At 42.7% G+C, this 19,038-nt stretch overlaps 1 long non-coding RNA gene across 1 annotated transcript in view; it reads left to right on the top strand.

The window, feature by feature from the left end:
- The window catches only part of LOC138751285 (uncharacterized), a 29,311-nt gene that overhangs the window by 6,218 nt on the left and 4,055 nt on the right, over window positions 1–19,038 (top strand). Inside the window, exons 3-4 of the long non-coding RNA XR_011349800.1 lie at window positions 1,654–1,765; window positions 15,748–15,880. This is a non-coding gene — a long non-coding RNA (uncharacterized lncRNA). The remainder of the gene's footprint in view (window positions 1–1,653; window positions 1,766–15,747; window positions 15,881–19,038) is intronic.

The raw sequence follows: 19,038 nt of genomic DNA on the forward strand, positions 1-19,038 counted from the left end.
TTGTCTATTACCTCCTGCTGCCCATGGACCCACCCCTGACCTACACCCCTCACTGCCATGCACCACCCTGTCATCACCACTGACTACCCCTACCACCCCTGTCCCAGCCAACCTTCAGGTGGCTGATCTCCACCAAGCATTGACCAGGAGTCTGTCCTGCAAAGGTCCCAGAGGCGACAGTGACCATCAGATCGCTTGAATTTTTAAACCTGTAAATATGCTTTCTCTCCCAACTACTCAGAATCTAGTGGATTCTTGACATGAAGACGGAGGTGGACACTTTGGTAGAAGAAATAAATGGGAAGACTAGTTTCTAAATGGGGAGAAAATTGAAAATACCCATATGTGAAGGGGACCTGGGAATCTTTGTGCAGGTAAACTTGCAGATTGAGTCAGTGGTGAAGAAGGCAAATTCAATACTGGCATTCATTTCAAGAGGAATAGAACATAAGAGAAGGGATATGATGTTGAGGTTTTGTAAGGAACTGGTGAGACCTCAGTTGGAGTATTGTGAGAAGTTTTAGGCTCTCTAATTCAGAAAGGATGTGCTGACATTCAAGAGAGTTCAGAGGAGATTCAGAAGGATGATTCTAGAAGTGAAAGGTTTATGAAATGAGGAACGTTTGAACGTTTGACAGCTCTTGTCCTGTACTCATTGGAATTTAGGGGTATGAGGGGGGGCATCTCATTAAAACATTTCAAATGAAGAAAGGTTGTTTCCCATGATGGGAAAGTCTAGGACAAGAGGTCACAACTTCAGGATTGAAGGGTGGCCATTTAGTACAGAGATGTGGAGAAATTTCTTTTGCCAGAGGGTGGTGAATATGTTGAATTTGTTGCCCCAAGTGATTGTGGAGGCCAAGTTTTGTGTGTATTTAAGACAGAGATTGAAAGGGTATTACCCAGGACATCAAAAGTTATGGGGAAAGTGGGCTGGGTGGGAAAATGGATCAGCTCATGATTGAATGGGGGACAGACATGATGGGCTGAATAACCTATTTCTGTTCCTATGTCTTATGCAATTAAAACATGCATGTGAGATTATATTCTGTGATCGCAGATCTTAGTGAAGAGAACAAATGCAGTTTGAGTGTTTTCCCTTTCAGAAGAAATATACAGTGCCCTCCATAATATTTGGGACAAATATACTTTTTTAAAAACTTTATTTGCCCCTGTGCTCCACAGTTTTAAATTTGTAATTAAACAACTGACGTAATTAAAGTACAGATTCCAGATTTTATTCAAGGTTATTTGTATACATTTTAGTTTAACCATGTAGAAATTACAGCACTTTTTATACATAGTCCCCCCATTTCAGGACACTATAATGTTTGGTACATTTGGCTTCACAGGTGTTTGTGAGTACTCAGGTATGTTTAATTGCTTCATTGGTGCAGATATAAGAGAGGTAGGCTTGTTTCTAAGCTTTTGATCACCTTTAGAGTCTAGTTGCCATTTTTCAACACGAGAAGCAGATTTGTGCCAATGAAAGTCAAAGAAGCCATTATGAGGCAAAAGAAAAAAACAAGAATAAAACAGTAAGAGACATCGCCCAAACCTTAGGATTACCAAAATCCACAGCTTGGAATATCATTAAGAAGAAAGAGCGAACTGGTGAGCTCAGTAATTATAAAGGACCCTTTTGTTCCTCAGGTTCAAGCTGACATCAGAATTCGTGAGAGTGCTCAAGGACTGTGCAGCAGCTGACATCAAGTTCAGGCCCATTATCATTTGTGAACTCTAGGGCCCTGGAATTACTACAATGGTATTTATAAATGAATGCTGAAGTCCTTCCCTGAGTGATTATAGTATAACTCATCACCAATTAAAGATTGTCTGTGAGAAATTTTTAAAGTAAAATGTGTTCAGAATAATTTATTGCACTATATGATCTCAAGAGTCTCTGGAAACTTACCTCCAACAGCTGCTCATTGAATTTTGTATGCTTCAGGAAATCACATTTTCCAGCTATAATGTTTCTTTTCTAGGATGGCGTGTTGTGATGCCATAAAATCGCCACAATAATGGGATGATTTATGTAGTTACTTTTTGTTAAATTAAAACAAAATAAAATGATCTTTTTCCCTCTTCATGAATCATCCTGCATCAAATGTAAGATGACACTGTTGGCATCTTAAGTGCAATGCAGTATTGACAGAAGAATAGTCAGGGCAAATTTGTAAACGGAATCATAGAATGTTTTCATCCAGAATGAGGGGAAAAAAATACCATGAGGAGCACTGGAGGATTCAACCTCCAAATACTTTTTGAAGAAATGAAGCCTGCCTGTATGTCCAGGTTTGAATAAACCTGGAGGTGGAGTGTATGAGAGGTTACAGATTTGGAAGTTATTGGTTGCTGAATTGTACAGCCTATCTTTGGGGAATACAACCCACTTTTGGTACGTGACAATTCACCCAACTCAATTCATAAAATGTGAGTTGATTCCTCTCCCATAGTGGTGTTCAGGCACACAGTATCAATGAATCCAGCCATTTCTTGTAAATTCTTCCTATCCTGTAAAGCTTCTCTTAATGTTCTCAATTAAATCTCCAAACCTTTGGTCAAGGTCTTCCCTCAATACCTTGCTTCCTCAGGAGTCAGCTTAAGCAATATTTCTACAATGCTACTCCATAATCTTGGAGCCCTGGGGTACTTTCACTGCGGATAGTCAACCTGATTCTGTAACTCTGATGTTCTTGCATCCGCTCTGATGTCATCTGATCAAGGGTAAACTCATAATCCTTTTCTGCATAATAATGTCACATCATACATCAATCTTATTTTCCTATTTATCTTCCACTTCTCATCCTTAAATCTGTTCCGCAATGAATAACACCATCCTACAAAGCAACACTGGCAGCACATGACAGACGACAGATATTGGAATCTGGAGCAAAACACAATATGCTGGAGGAACTCAGTGGGTTGAGCAGTACCAATGAGAGCAAAAGAATTATTAATGTTTTAGGTCAGAACCCTTCATCAAGACTTGGAGGAGCATCAGCATCGTGTTTCTTCTTGTCATTTTGTCCACCCCTAAATTAAATACAGCAACCAGATATGCTAACTTTTAAACACTGTTAACCTGGGAACAAACTATCCTATGCAAGATGAAGTAAGGTAAACAAAGAGAAACCATGAGCATGCAAAAGACAGTGCCTTCAGAGTCACAGAGTGTCCACCTCTGCAGCTATACAGACTCCAATTCGAACCATTAGCAACCCGAGCTCCAGATTTTTAAAATTCAAACTTGTTTTTCTTTCTTAGGGTATTGCGAGAGTAAAGTACCATGATAAATAATATTGACATCCTTGTACACAAAGGGTAAGAGTAAAGTCTTACAGTAACAAAAGGTGAAGAAAGAAAAGGCTAATGGCTTTCAGCTCTCAAAATAACCAGGGTGAACCAGCACCCAAGCAGCAACAGATCAAAATTCATATGGTTTCAAAAAGAGAAATGGTCTCTTCCTTAAAAATACCTAGCAACTTCTTTCTCCTCCTCCCCCCAAAAGATCATGTTATTAATTCTAATTTCCTCCCAGACAAAATTTAACACCAACAGTTTGTTCTCACTGCCCCCCTGAGTTGTCAGGTTTTAAAATATCTCTGAACTTATCTGCTGCACAGAGGAGAAGGCAGATGGCAATAATGGTAAATAAAGAAGCAATAACACCCACAGTAAGACTCACATCAGCACAGTTTCTGCTTTGAGTGCAGCTCACTACTGGATGGAGACTGCACTGCCTTGTTTGGGTTGATAACAAGCTCACTAGCCACTCTTGTCAGGCTATCCGTTACCCCGTTGGAGCCCATTGTTCACTCCACATGTCACTTTATGCCCTGCCCTCTGGAAAATCAAGGACTTATACAAGATAAGTACCATTACAAGTAAAGCCCAATGCTTCAAAGTCATCGCACTGAGGTACATATTGTACCGCAGAACGGACTCCAGGCTTCAGAGATGTTTTTGCAGTGATTTCCTTCCTGTGTGAAACCTTTGCTGACATAAGGCACAGCAAGGAATGCTACCTTTTCCTCTATCCACTCATTGCCAAATGTGTATGGGGGACTAATCACACTGAACTTTTTTGTTCATAATCACAGAAAACTCATCTTTCTGAATTGGCCAAGGTCAAACACAACCATTCAATCAAGAGATATGATGCACATAATGATTCAGTCACTACACTGCACTCTTTATCAGATCAGGTAGAATGACAGGTATCCTTCCCTGAGCAACATCCAGCAGTGTCCTAGTTACCATTATTGATACTATCTTTTTATTCCAGTTTATTTAACTACCTGAAGTTATGTTCTCAAGCAGCCCTGGGATATGAAGCACTATTTTCATTGTAGGCTTTCACAATTCTTCTACATTTTCACGTCTGGCTTAACAGGCCAGGCCTTCAGACTTAACCGTGATGTTCAATATTCTATGTGCATTTATTGTCATATACCTAACCTCACAAAGATTAGCGTTTACAGAGTCGTTGTCATACCCACACTCCTGTTCGGCTCCGAATCATGGGTCCTCTACCGGCATCACCTACGGCTCCTAGAACGCTTCCACCAGCGTTGTCTCCGCTCCATCCTCAACATTCATTGGAGCGACCAACATCCAAGTACTCGAGATGGCAGAGGCCGACAGTATCGAATCCACGCTGCTGAAGATCAAACTGCGCTGGGTAGGTCACGTCTCCAGAATGGAGGACCATCGCCTTCCCAAGATCGTGTTCTATGGCGAGCTCTCCACTGGCCACCAAGACAGAGGTGCACCAAAGAAGAGGTACAAGGACTGCCTAAAGCAATCTCTTGGTGCCTGCCACATTGACCCCCGCCAGTGGGCTGATATCGCCTCAAACCGTGCATCTTGGCGCCTCACAGTTCGGCGGGCAGCAACCTCCTTTGATGAAAACTGCAGAGCCCACCTCACTGACAAAAGACAAAGGAGGAAAAACCCAACACCCAACCCCAACCAACCAATTTTCCCTTGCAACCGCTGCAACCGTGTCTGCCTGTCCCGCATTAGACTTGTCAGCCACAAACGAGCCAGCAGCTGACGTGGACATTACCCCTCCATAAATCTTCGTCCGCGAAGCCAAGCCAAAGAAAGAAAAACCTAACTACAACCTACAGATGAACCAAAATTCTTACTTGCTGCAGCCACATAGATACATCTGATATACCAACTGCAACAGTTAAAAATGTAAGTAATCACAAGTGCAAGACAGAAAAAATAAATTCAAAGGATAGATAAATAAATGTTCACAGTTGCCATTAGTTCAAAAAAAAGTGAAATTTCAGAAGTGCAGACAGGTCTTTTGGTGGCCCTGGGCTAGTTTATTGTTAGGGTTAGAGAAGTGTGGGAAGGTTCAAGAACTTGATAACCATTGGATAAAACATGTTCTTGAACTTGGAAGTGCTGGACATCTGCCTGAAGGTAGCAGTGAGAAGAGGTTGTGACCAGGGTGATGGGGTCCTTTATGATGTTGGCTGCTTTCCTGAGGCTGTGCCTTTCAATGATGCGAGGTCAGTGCCCTTGATGGCTTTGGCTGGAGTCGCTACTTTCTGCAGCATACTGCGTACTTGGGCACTCGAGTTTACAAACCTGGGCTGTGTCAGTTTACTTTCCACAAGTACACCTGAAAAAGTTTGACATTGTATTCTATAATATGCCAAATTTCCTCAGATGTCTTAAAAAGTAGAGGCATTGGTGTACCTCCTTCACAGTTCCCTCAGTGTGCTGGGCCCAGGAGAAGTTCTGTAATATGTGGACTCTCAGGAACCTGAAGGTGCAAACCCTGTCCATTGTTGTCCCATCAATGAAGACAGGCGCATTGTCTCTCAGCCTCCCCTTGTTAAAGTTCACAATAAGCTCCTTGGTCTTGTTGATGTTAAGGGCAAGATTGTTGTTCTAGCACCACTTAACCTGATTCTTAATCACCAGCCTATATTCCGACTTATCGTTTCCTGTTATTTGGCCAACAATGGTAGTGTCAACTAAGAATTTATAGATTGCATAAGAACTAAACTTGACTCTTCAATAATGTATGTAGAGGGAATGGTACAGGGAATAAAACATTGCAGCCGGAGGTATTCCCATAGTGATAGTAACTGAGGGAGGGGTGATGTTGCCAATCCACACGGTTGATGAGGAAATCGATGATCCAGTTGCAGATGGACATACAGCGTCCCAGATCCATGAGTCTGATTACTAGGTTTGCCAGTATGAAAATGTTAAATGCCAAACTACATTTTAAATGTTTACTTAACAATGTTAAAGTGGACTATCTAGGTTGCGCCATTGTCTTCAGCAAAATCCCCTGGCACAGAACCAAAGTGCAATCTTGCCCTCAGAGGAAAACCAGGGTAATAATGAAACAAAATGCAATACCCACACTCCATATTACATCAGGGCCAGAATACAAACTGGTGTTAGTAAGTTTGCAGACCACACTAAGATTAGTAGAACTGTGAGAATTAAAGAGGGCTATCAAAGAATACAATGGGTTATAAGCCAGTTACAGGATTCGGCAAAGAAATGAAAGATGGAATTTAATCCAGTCAAATGTGATGTGTTGCAGTTTGGGAAGTCAAATATAAGGGGAACATATGCAGTTAATCTCAGGACTCTTAATATCATTAATGTGCAGAGGGATCTAGGGTTCAAGTTTGAAAATCCTTGAAAGTACAGAGGGTGGCAAAGAAGGTGTGCTTGCCTTTTTGGGCAGAGCATTGAATATAAAAGTAGCAATGTTGTGTTGCAGCTGTATAAAACTTTGATTAGGTCACACTTGGAGTATTTTGTCCAATTCTGGTTGACCCCTTACAGGAAGAATATGAAGGCTTTGGAAAGAGTTCAGAAGAGATTTACCAGAATGCTGCCTGGACTAAAGAAGATGTGGTACAAGATGATGGACAAAGTATGAAAGGCATTGATAGGGTTGTTGGGAGTCAGAATCTTTATTCCACAGTAAAAAATATTACATACTAGAGGACATGCATTTAAGGTGAGAAGGAAATTTTAAGGAAGATGTGCAGGGCGAATTTTTTTTTAATCAACACAGAGTATGGTGGATGTTTCGAACGGGCAGTGATTAAAGTAGCATTTGATTGGCTTCTAGGTAAACACTATTCATGGGATAAAAGGATATGTAGCATGTGAAAGCAGCAGTGCATTAGTGTAATTTGGGAATCAGGTTGAGTGCAGACATATCAACCAAAGGAACTGTTCCTGTACTGTACTGTTGCTGGCACAGTGGCAACAAGTGCAATGACACAATACCCCACTCCCATGCTGATATGTCTGTCCATGGCCTCATGAACTGATAAACCAATGCCACCTGAAAATTGGAGGAAAACACCTAATATTTAATCTGGGCACTTTCAAAACCAGATGGTATTAAGATAGACTTCTCCTGTTTCCAATAGCCCCTTCCTCTGTCTGTCTGTCTGTCTCTCTCTCTCGCTCTCTTTCTCGGTTTCCTTTCCTCCAGCTCCCTACTTCCTTCCCTCTCCATCAGAGAGCTACCCACCTCCCCCCCTCCCTGTATCTCTTTCTAGCTTTTTATTTCTGCCTCCCACCCATATCCTCCGATGACTTCTTGCCTGTGGGCCAGTGCTCCTCCCCTTTCTCTCCCATACCATTTTATTCAGACACCTGCCTGCTTTTTGTTCATACTTTGTCGAAGGGCTCAGGCCAGAAACTTTGGTTACGTATCTTTGTTACATAAAATTTTGAGAAATATGGAACTAACTAGTTAAAATAAAGATAGCCAAGACAATCAGAAAAATTTAGAGGTTGAGGTTCCATTCATTCATCTCTACTACCCTCCCAGCTTATATAGAATAGCAAAATGGTTCATCCACAGAATGCTATTCCTAGTTGCCAGGGAATTAAACATAAATACAGAATTAGGGAGGAAATGCTTCAGTTGTTTAGGGCACCAGTGAGAGCACATCTGTACATCTGTGCACAATATTGTCTCCTTATTCAAAGAAGAATGTTAATGCATTGGAAGCAGTTTAGAACAGCTTTACTCAACTATTCCCTGAAATAGTTGTCTCATGAGCTAAGGTGGAAATGATTAGGTTAGACAGCTTAATTTTGTATCTTCTAGAGTTTATAAAAGACATCAGTCAGTTGAAAAAATATAGGTCTCTTAACAGAATGGATGTGGAGAGGATATTTAATATTTTGGGAGAATCTAGAACTCCGATTCACTGTTTAAAATGGGTCAACTTTTTGAAACAGATGAGGCTATTTATTTCTCTCAGAAGGTTAAGAGTCTTTGGAACTCTCTTTGAAGAGAGATGGAAGAAGTCTGAATATTTTTAAGGGTAGAGGTAGGTAAACAGGTGACAGGTTCCTGAAGCAGACAGGAGTGTGGAAGTTCAGATTACAAATTATGATCTTATTAAATGGCAGCGCAAACTTTAGTTGCTAAGTGGCCAATGCCTGCTCCCAATGCTTTTGTTCCTTATATTAAAAGAAAACCAAATCTTGGTGATGTCACTATAATACAGAAATAGACATAAAAGTGATCAAGATGAGGACACTATCCCAATTCAATTAGTGGCATTGGAAATTTAACTAATATAAAATGTCTTGGGGAACTTGAAATAATACACAAAAGTTCAGGTCAAACAGCATCCATGCAAAGCAATAGGTGGTAGACATTTTGAGGCTGAGCCCTTGATGGAGATTGCCAAAATTTGACCATTTTGGAACCAAGGAACTTCGACTGTCTATCAGTTTCCATGGATGCTATATGACCTGCTGACTTCCTCCACCACTTCTATGTATCATTTCAGTTCTCCAGCATCTGCAGACACCTTGTTTACCTCCTTAGGGAGACTTCTTTCTTACTGGAGGAAACCAGTTTATTGTACAGGAGCTGGAGTGAAAATTGAAGCCATAGAATAAGACTCAATGAATATGGAGTGCACAGTTCCAAAAGCAGGACCTACTTATGAAATTGGGTCATCTCTCAACTCCCAGGGGTGAGATCTGCATAACAATCTCATTCATCCCTTATTCTGTAATCAAGAATAATAATGCTAATTTAAAATAGAAAAAAACATCCACCTCAATTTCTTTTTCTTGGTCACGTGCTCTGATGACGGGATGTTCCCAATAGCTCCCTCTGAAATGTTTCCCTTACTGAACAGAGCCCTGGACCATATTACATCTATTTCCTGAACCTCTGCTCTTCCTTCTCCCCCTGAACAGAAAAAGAACAGACTTCCCTTGGTCCTTAACTTGAATTCACCTGACTCTGCAGTCAACATATCACCCTTCACAATTTCTGCCTGCACCCCAAGATTCTACCACTTGCCTCTCCTCTCGTACTTATCTCTCCCAATCTAAGTGGAAACATCCTACTCACATGTACTCTGTCCATGCTCCTCATAACGTTATAAACCAATAATCAAGTCTCCCCTCATTCTTCATCATTCTCAGAAGTATAGTCCTAACCTGTTTAATCTTTCCCAGTAACTCAACTCCTGAAGGCGCAACAACATCTTAGTATATATTCTCTCCACTCTTTCAATCTTATTGATATCTTTCCTGCTGCTGGGAAACCAGAACTGCACACAATGTTCTAAATGTTAAATTAGTAATAAGGGATGAAAATTAAATATAAAATATATAATACATAGACTAAACTATCCAAGCATTTAAATAATTCAAATAAGGCTGCCAAATATCTCTGAGCCTGTTATATTCATTTCTAAGATCATAAGTAATTTTCTCCAGGGGTGTACAATTCTGCATTTCCATATTCCAATTATCAACATGTAAGAGGGAATCAGATTTTCATGTTACTGCTATACATTTCCTGGCTATTGCCAAAGCAATTTTAATAAATTTGGATTAACTTTTGGGGAAGATAATATTCATGACAGCCACATTCCCCAAAAGGAATAATTGCGGATCAAGAGGGAAGTCCACCCCCATAATATTCATTAATATTTCCTCCAATTTTATCCAAAAAGTCTTCATTTCATGCATAACCAGGTAGGATGTATAAAAGTACCAATATCCATGCCCCACCTAAAACACATATTTGAGATTTCCAATTTACTATTAAGTAACTTCAAGGTGTGAGATATAGTTGATGTAAAAAATTGAAATGTATCAATCTATATTTAATAAGAGCTGTCATATTATCTAAACATAAATTTGACTAGCATTGTTGATCAATTACAGTGCCCAAATCTGATTCCCAACTCTGCTGAGATCTATTTTACCGAATTTTTGGGCTTTGTTCTTGAAGCAGGAAATACATAGTAGAAATAAATTTAGATGCATTTCCCTTTTGAATTAGAACCTCCATGTTTGTGCACATTTGGTAGGGCCAATGATGGTCCCATCCTATCTCTTAAAAAGTATCGATATTGTAGATAGCAGGAGAATGTTTTATTGGTCAAATTATATTTTTTTTTAGTTTCTCAAGACATGAATTTCCTCTGTTGATTGTAACAATCCTCAAGACACCAGGCTTTGGTGCTCGAAAGATAAATGTTTACCGCTCAGGTAAACCGCTTAGGTTCTTTGTACGTTTGCACAGAGAGTTTTGTTGTTCCAGGATTTCCACAACTGAGGTACCACCTCAATGTCTAGCTGATGAAACTTTCCTCATCAGGGTTCTCCAGATAATAACCTCTTTCTTTCAGGCTATCACAGAGTTTCTTTCTGTTTCTCTTATTCCAAGAGAAACATCAGACAGACAGCACTTCCAGCCATCCGCCACTCTGGAGTTTCTGTTTCAGTTCCAACCAGCTTCTCCTGCTTATTTCAGCTGTGACTCTCTCTCCATCTCAGATTCCAATTGTCAGCCACATGTCCTTCTCTCCCTCACTTGCCAAAATCCCCTTCCTTCTCCAGCAAACAATAGGAATCAGTCTTCTGCTCCCATCTGTTGTTTTTAGGTAAACAAGAACCCAGGAGTGACCTTTGAGTGAAAACTTTACAGAAAGGTTAGAAGTCTTGTAAAAATGTTCAACACAGACAACCTGTCTTCAGTCCATTCATTTCATAACATCATTTCAATTAGCATCTACTTGTAAAATGTGGATAGCATTCTCCATAGTTTCTGTAAAGTCACTGAATATGAATTCTTCAGTATTTCAAATAAGACGTTTTAAAATTGTGTATGTAACCTACTCTAATTTTACCAATTTATCTCCCAAATATTCCATCACAAGTTTACAAAATAATTGCTTAAGCATTAGCTCATAGATTACCTCAATATTTACCAAAATTGACTCAATTAAATTTTGAGAATAGTTTCTGACCCAAAATGTTCATCATTCCTTTTCTCCCACCAATGCTGCTTGACTCACTGAGTTTCTCCAGCAGAGTGTGTTTTATTTCTCTTTTTCTTGGGTCTGCAGTAGGGTTCCTTGTCTAAAACATGAACTGTTTTTCTTTCTACAGATGCTGCCTGACCTGCTTAGTTTTATTTTATCCTCAATGCATACATCTAGCTTACCAGGCATGTCTCACAACCCTACTATTGCACAGTAATGTGCTGATAACTGCTTCCATGAAACGATTTTGCCTCATCCTATTACAGATATTCCCTTAGTTCTTCCCATTCCCCACTCTTTCTCCCATCTTCTCTCCTACCAAAATCATATTTTCATCTCTCTCCCATTTCTAACAAAAAGTTACAAACCTTGAAACATTGATTGTTTATCAAGTGCTGTCGAAAGATCACAGACTCAGTGATCAGTTCAAACTTGTTGGTCTCCCAGTGCAACGAGATGTGGCAGACTGGCACATTCTGGGCTGCAGTAATGTGTGCTGAAGGATGAAGTAAAGCCAGGAGCAGCTGACATAAAGGCTTTTAGGGAAGGTCTGCAATCTAAGGTCCTGCCACCACTGAAAACAAAGGATCTGAGTCCTGAGTAACAGCCTTTCTAGCACTAGATGGGTGTATTGTTCAAATGGTCTATGAATGACAGTGGCAATTTGAGTAGAACATTTTGACTTGATGTCTCCTTATGATTTTGTAAAGAAGATGTACTGATATTTTTTAGTCAACAGTGTATTTTTGAAATTTAAAAAGTCTCTTTCCACACTTGCTGTGTGAGTTGCTGAGTTTTCCAGCATTTTTGAGTTTCAGAATGTTTCTGTGAATAAAGTGCATTTTAAATGTTTTGTAAAGGGTGGGGCCAGTACTGCGCACACTACACTCCACCTAAAAGCTCCTTTGCGCAGGCCCGAGGACAGGTCCACGTCCTCCGCCTCCACGTCCTCCGCCTCCACGTCCTCCCCCTCCACGTCCTCCCCCTCCACGTCCTCCCCCTCCACGTCCACCCCCTCCACGTCCACCCCCTCCACGTCCTCCCCCTCTACGTCCTTCCCCTCTACGTCCTTCCCCTCCACGTCCTCCCCCTCAAAAGATGCACACAAACTCAAGCTAGCATGCTGGAACATCAGAACCATGCTAGACAAGGCTGACAGCCACCGACCTGAACGTCGGTCTGCCCTCATTGCACATGAACTCCTCAGACTTAACATCGACATAGCCGCTCTCAGTGAAGTCCGCCTGGCAGATGTAGGCAGCCTCCAAGAACGCGGCGTGGGCTACACACTCTACTGGTCTGGCAAGCCTTCGGATGAACGACGCCTATCTGGTGTAGGCTTCATGGTCAAGAACTTCATTGCCTCCAAACTCGAAAACCTTCCGACAGGCCACTTGGACCGGATCATGTCCATGCGACTCCCCCTTCAAAACAAGCGTCGCATCACCCTCATCAGTGTCTATGCTCCAACCCTCCAGGCAGAACCAGCAGAAAAGGACAAGTTCTACACTGACCTGCGCAACCTCATCCAACGCACCCCTACAGCCGACAAGGTTGTCATCCTTGGCGACTTCAACGCTCGCGTCGGCAAAGACTCAGAAACCTGGCCAGGAATCCTGGGCAAGCATGGCGTCGGCAAGTGCAACGACAATGGGCGCCTCCTGTTGGAGCTCTGCGCAGAACAGTGGCTTGTCATTACAAACACCCTTTTTCAGCAGAGGGACAGCCTTAAGACTACCTGGATGCATCCCCGATCCAAACACTGGCACCTCCTGGACTACATCCTGGTGCGAGAAAGTGACAAACGAGATGTGCTCCACACCAGGGTCATGCCCAGCGCGGAATGCCACACTGACCACCGGCTGGTTCGCTGCAAGCTCAACCTTCACTTCAAGCCAAAGCCCAGGAACAGTAAAGCCCCCAGAAAGAGGTTCAATGTTGGAAACCTGCAGTCAGACGAAGCGAGAGGAAACTTCCAGGCAAACCTCAAAGCAAAGCTCGACGATGCAACCCGCCTCACGGACCCGTCCCCTGAAACCCTCTGGGATCAGTTGAAGACTACCATACTGCAATCCACTGAAGAGGTACTGGTCTTCTCCTCCAGGAAAAAAAAGGACTGGTTTGACGAAAACAGCCAGGAAATCCAGGAGCTGCTGGCAAAGAAGCGAGCTGCCCACCAGGCTCACCTTACAAAGCCGTCCTGTCCAGAGAAGAAACAAGCCTTCCGTCGCGCATGCAGCCATCTTCAGCGCAAACTCCGGGAGATCCAAAATGAGTGGTGGACTAGCCTCGCCAAACGAACCCAGCTCAGCGTGGACATTGGCGACTTCAGGGGTTTCTACGAGGCTCTAAAGGCTGTGTATGGCCCCTCACCCCAAGTCCAAAGCCCGCTGCGCAGCTCAGACGGCAAAGTCCTCCTCAGCGACAAGATCTCCATCCTCAACCGATGGTCAGAACACTTCCAATCTCTTTTCAGTGCCAACCACTCAGTCCAAGATTCTGCCCTGCTCCAGCTCCCTCAACAGCCCCTAAGGCTAGAGCTGGATGAGGTCCTCACCCAGGATGAGACATATAAGGCAATCAAACAACTGAAAAGTGGCAAAGCAGCAGGTATGGATGGAATCCCCCCCAGAGGTCTGGAAGGCTGGCGGCAAAACTCTGCATGCCAAACTGCATGAGTTTTTCAAGCTTTGTTGGGACCAAGGAAAACTGCCTCAGGACCTTCGTGATGCCACCATCATCACCCTGTATAAAAACAAAGGCGAGAAATCAGACTGCTCAAACTACAGGGGAATCAATCTGCTCTCCATTGCAGGCAAAATCTTCACTAGGATTCTACTAAATAGAATAATACCTAGTGTCGCCGAGAATATTCTCCCAGAATCACAGTGCGGCTTTCGCGCAAACAGAGGAACTACTGACATGGTCTTTGCCCTCAGACAGCTCCAAGAAAAGTACAGAGAACAAAACAAAGGACTCTACATCACCTTTGTTGACCTCACCAAAGCCTTCGACACCGTGAGCAGGAAAGGGCTTTGGCAAATACTAGAGCACATCGGATGTCCCCCAAAGTTCCTCAACATGATTATCCAACTGCACGAAAACCAACAAGGTCGGGTCAGATACAGCAATGAGCTCTCTGATCCCTTCTCCATTAACAATGGCGTGAAGCAAGGCTGTGTTCTCGCACCAACCCTCTTTTCAATCTTCTTCAGCATGATGCTGAACCAAGCCATGAAAGACCCCAACAATGAAGACGCTGTTTACATCCGGTACGGCACGGATGGCAGTCTCTTCAATCTGAGGCGCCTGCAAGCTCACATCAAGACACAAGAGAAACTTGTCCGTGAACTACTCTTTGCAGACGATGCCGCTTTAGTTGCCCATTCAGAGCCAGCTCTTCAGCGCTTGACGTCCTGCTTTGCGGAAACTGCCAAAATGTTTGGCCTGGAAGTCAGCCTGAAGAAAACTGAGGTCCTCCATCAGCCAGCTCCCCACCATGACTACCAGCCCCCCCACATCTCCATGGGGCACACAAAACTCAAAACGGTCAACCAGTTTACCTATCTCGGCTGCACCATTTCATCAGATGCAAGGATCGACAATGAGATAGGCAACAGACTCGCCAAGGCAAATAGCGCCTTTGGAAGACTACACAAAAGAGTCTGGAAAAACAACCAACTGAAAAACCTCACAAAGATAAGCGTAAACAGAGCCGTTGTCATACCTACACTCCTGTTCGGCTCCGAATCATGGGTCCTCTACCGGCATCACCTACGGCTCCTAGAACGCTTCCACCAGCGTTGTCTCCGCTCCATCCTCAACATCCATTGGAGCGCTTTCATCCCTAACGTCGAAGTACTCGAGATGGCAGAGGTCGACAGCATCGAGTCCACGCTGCTGAAGATCCAGCTGCGCTGGGTGGGTCACGTCTCCAGAATGGAGGACCATCGCCTTCCCAAGATCGTGTTATATGGCGAGCTCTCCACTGGCCACCGTGACAGAGGTGCACCAAAGAAAAGATACAAGGACTGCCTAAAGAAATCTCTTGGTGCCTGCCACATTGACCACCGCCAGTGGGCTGATATCGCCTCAAACCGTGCATCTTGGCGCCTCACAGTTTGGCGGGCAGCAACCTCCTTTGAAGAAGACCGCAGAGCCCATCTCACTGACAAAAGACAAAGGAGGAAAAACCCAACACCCAACCCCAACCAACCAATTTTCCCCTGCAGCCGCTGCAACCGTGTCTGCCTGTCCCGCATCGGACTTGTCAGCCACAAACGAGCCTGCAGCAGACGTGGACTTTTACCCCCTCCATAAATCTTCGTCCGCGAAGCCAAGCCAAAGAAGAAGAAGAAATGTTTTGTAAAGTTTCTCTTTCCTCAGGTGTTATTGATTTGATGAGATTTTCTCTTTTTTTTTGTTTCAGAATGTTCGAGACTTTGGTGGAGGGGCAGGTAATATGAGAGCTAGCAGCAAATAAAAAGTACTGGAGAATCTCAGCAGGTTACACAACGGCCATAGGAGGCAACCAACATTTTGGGCCTGAGCCCTTCTTTAAGGTATATTGATGAAGGAGAGCTGGCATGCTCCTTTAATTTCTGCTGAGCTTTAATGATATGAATGGTCTTCCCATTAATCTTTCATTGTACACAGTAATGGAATTCTCACAAATCAGTGAGAATGTGACATGATTTCTGAGAACATCCATGGATAGGTTCCTCTATATAGCTGATAACACCTTGCCATGTTGAACTCAAAGCATCTATTCTGGGAGTCTGGTGTTGTGAATGTGAATTACATCAGAGCTAACTTAATATAATTAGGACCTTAATTCTGGGGATGTAGGTCTAATAGAGGAATCAGTAGTGTTTGGTTAACTTACATCCAACACACTTTCCACCCAGTCCCACATCCCACCATTAGGAAGAGTGCCTCTAAGCATATTGTACACTAAATCTAAAATTGACTACAATTATGGTGACTTCTGGACTTGTATTCTTTACTCTGTATTTTCCAACATCTTTAGATGTCTCTTCAAATTGGATGTTGGACCAGAATTGCGTGGAAGGGATGAAATTTCTGCCCCCACCATCCTAAACAGCATTTCTCTTGAGTAAATCTTTCAATGGCAATTTGGTCCAACCTGAGAACCAGATCTTCCAGACAAGTGTCATTATCTGCTAAGGTTCTTGCGAAGCTGAACCCTTAAGGCTGAATCCAGTTTGCAAAGCCATCATTTAGCTTGTATGTGTCCAAACGCTCAGCATTTCTCAAACCACTCTGTATATCTTAACACATTTATGATCGACAAACACCAGTAAAATCATAATCACATAAATCAATTATCCAACAGCTCGAAATTAGTTGTTTAACCCACTGAAAAATGGTGGTGGACATATCCCACACATTGAATGTATTGAACTATGCAGTTATTAAGCATGAGTGAACATCCTTACCAACATTGTCTGTGATAGGACAACATTGCCACACATGGCCACATCATTTTAGAAATGATTTATTTGAGGAGCATTCATAATTTTTCTGTCACTAATACTGTGCGGAACAGCTAAAATCACAGTGCCAAGTGCTTCAAACCTTACCTCCTCCAGACTCTGCAATAACACTGATGTCAGCAAAATGGTGAATAATAACATGCTATTTTTTTAATGCTGTTTTCTCTGAGCTAATTGCTTTTACCCTGGAGACTAAAAATCTCTTCCCAATACCCCAGTTGCGTCTCGCATCTCAATTAAAAATGTCCTTTGTATGTACTCCTTCAACCAACTTCCTGATCAGTTCTGTTTCTGCTATTTCTTTCCATATTGAAATTTATTCTGACTTTTCTCCATATTAGCAATTGTTACTTAATTTTAGAAATAGCAAAGATTGAGGAGCTGATCACGTTAAAAATAGCCAGCTGAAATACTGATTAATTTAAGGGAAATTACTAGAATTTGGATGGCTCCTAAAATAGATGCATCACCATTATACAGAAGGTCACCTGACCTCTCTGACAGGAAACAAGTTGGAAGTCACCTTACCTGCCATTCAAGGTAAGATCCACGCACAGGTGAGGCTGCCACGCAATTGGTTCTCATAGGTCACATAAGCACACCTGAGCTATTCCACTCCCAAACCAGCTTCAATGTAACTCCAACCACATGGACCCTGCCCATCACCCTGCTCATAACGCCAATTGTGATGGTGAGAACAAATTCGAAGGGTTCAAGAAGCAACAAGTCTTGGACACGTGTTGGTATGTTATACCTCTCTGACCCAGGTCAGCACAACCCAGACAGCTTTTCCCATGGAGGAACAATAGGAATGGTGGGGCAGGGTCTCCTCTTCACCTTTCAACTGTGTGTTCTCCTGTTTCTCTTTCCCAAGAGCTTTGTGCTAGTGCCTCAGGATAGCAGCCAGCATCCTCAAGGCACCACTCTGGCTCTCCTTACTTCCTGGGAAAACCCGATCCTCTGAGGAGTGACAAGATGGTGCCCCATTTCCTCACCTCATGGCTCTAGATGATCAGTCCACTGGTTTGCTGATTCCAACACTATTGTTTTTCTACCCTGGGATTCTATCCCCTCTACCTGTGGAGGCCTTCTAGTTACCCCTGTTCGCTAGGATACACAATAGGACACACACTCACCAGTATCATACAAAATATTGCATCCGTGCATGTGTCCAGTTGAAACTCCTTGAACCCTGCATGCAGCACCAGTTGTGATGGTGAGAAAAGGTTTGAAGGGGTCAAGAAGCAACAAGTCCTCTTGTCTTTATTTACAAGTGGGGGAATTCACAACACACTCACACAGACATACAAAGCAGTAACACCCAAATCATGCACATTGCAAATTGGTTACTCGATGATAATCGCAACTCCGGATTGTGATGCAGGCATTATACAAACAATACCTGCCACCCCCTCTACATCAGGCAGGCACCGATTAGCAAAGGAACACAAATCTAGTTACAATTTACAACAGGTGATACAAGGTAGTCTCTCCTGGGTGTATGCCACAATAGCCTTCAGCCTGCACCTCACAAGTGGTTCTCCAGCATCGCCCATGACTCACAAGCTTGACCGGAGCTCAGGGATCATCTCAAGGGAAAAGAGTTCAAGTTAGTCCACTTATACTGCAGTTGGCAGTGTGTGGGGGGGAGGGGGAATGGGGGGGCATAGGTGTCCCCACGTGATCTATGAGGTCCAATTGTGTGGCAGGCTCACTTATGGGTCCATCTAACCTTGAATGGCAGGTGAGGTGACTTCCAAACCCTGCCTGAGAGGATAAGTAACCTTCCATAAAACAATCACACCACTATGACTTTAAAGTACATTATAAATCATCAAACACCATCAACATCTCTGAAAATTCTTATAGAAATCACACAGCCAGTTTCCAAAATTGAACTGATTTTATCATGAAAATTGCTGATAAATTTCTCCCAGCTGCTGAATGTGTTGAAGTGTGACCACAAACATCTCTGCTGTAAGAAACATAGGAATATAGGAAGTAGGAACAGGAGTAGAGAATGACCTAACTGATGGAAATGTAACCAGTAATTTTCAAAGCATCACACCCACTTTCTTAAAATAAAAATGTTCATTCTTTTTATTTTTATCCAGGGGAAACATTATTGGTTTAACATTCTCAGCAATAATACAAAATATGCAAAGTAATGCTTCATGCTATCATTACAAAAAAAAATACTTAAT

This window comes from Narcine bancroftii, chromosome 1 (assembly GCF_036971445.1).
Source record: "Narcine bancroftii isolate sNarBan1 chromosome 1, sNarBan1.hap1, whole genome shotgun sequence".
Classification (NCBI taxonomy): Eukaryota; Metazoa; Chordata; class Chondrichthyes; order Torpediniformes; family Narcinidae; genus Narcine; species Narcine bancroftii.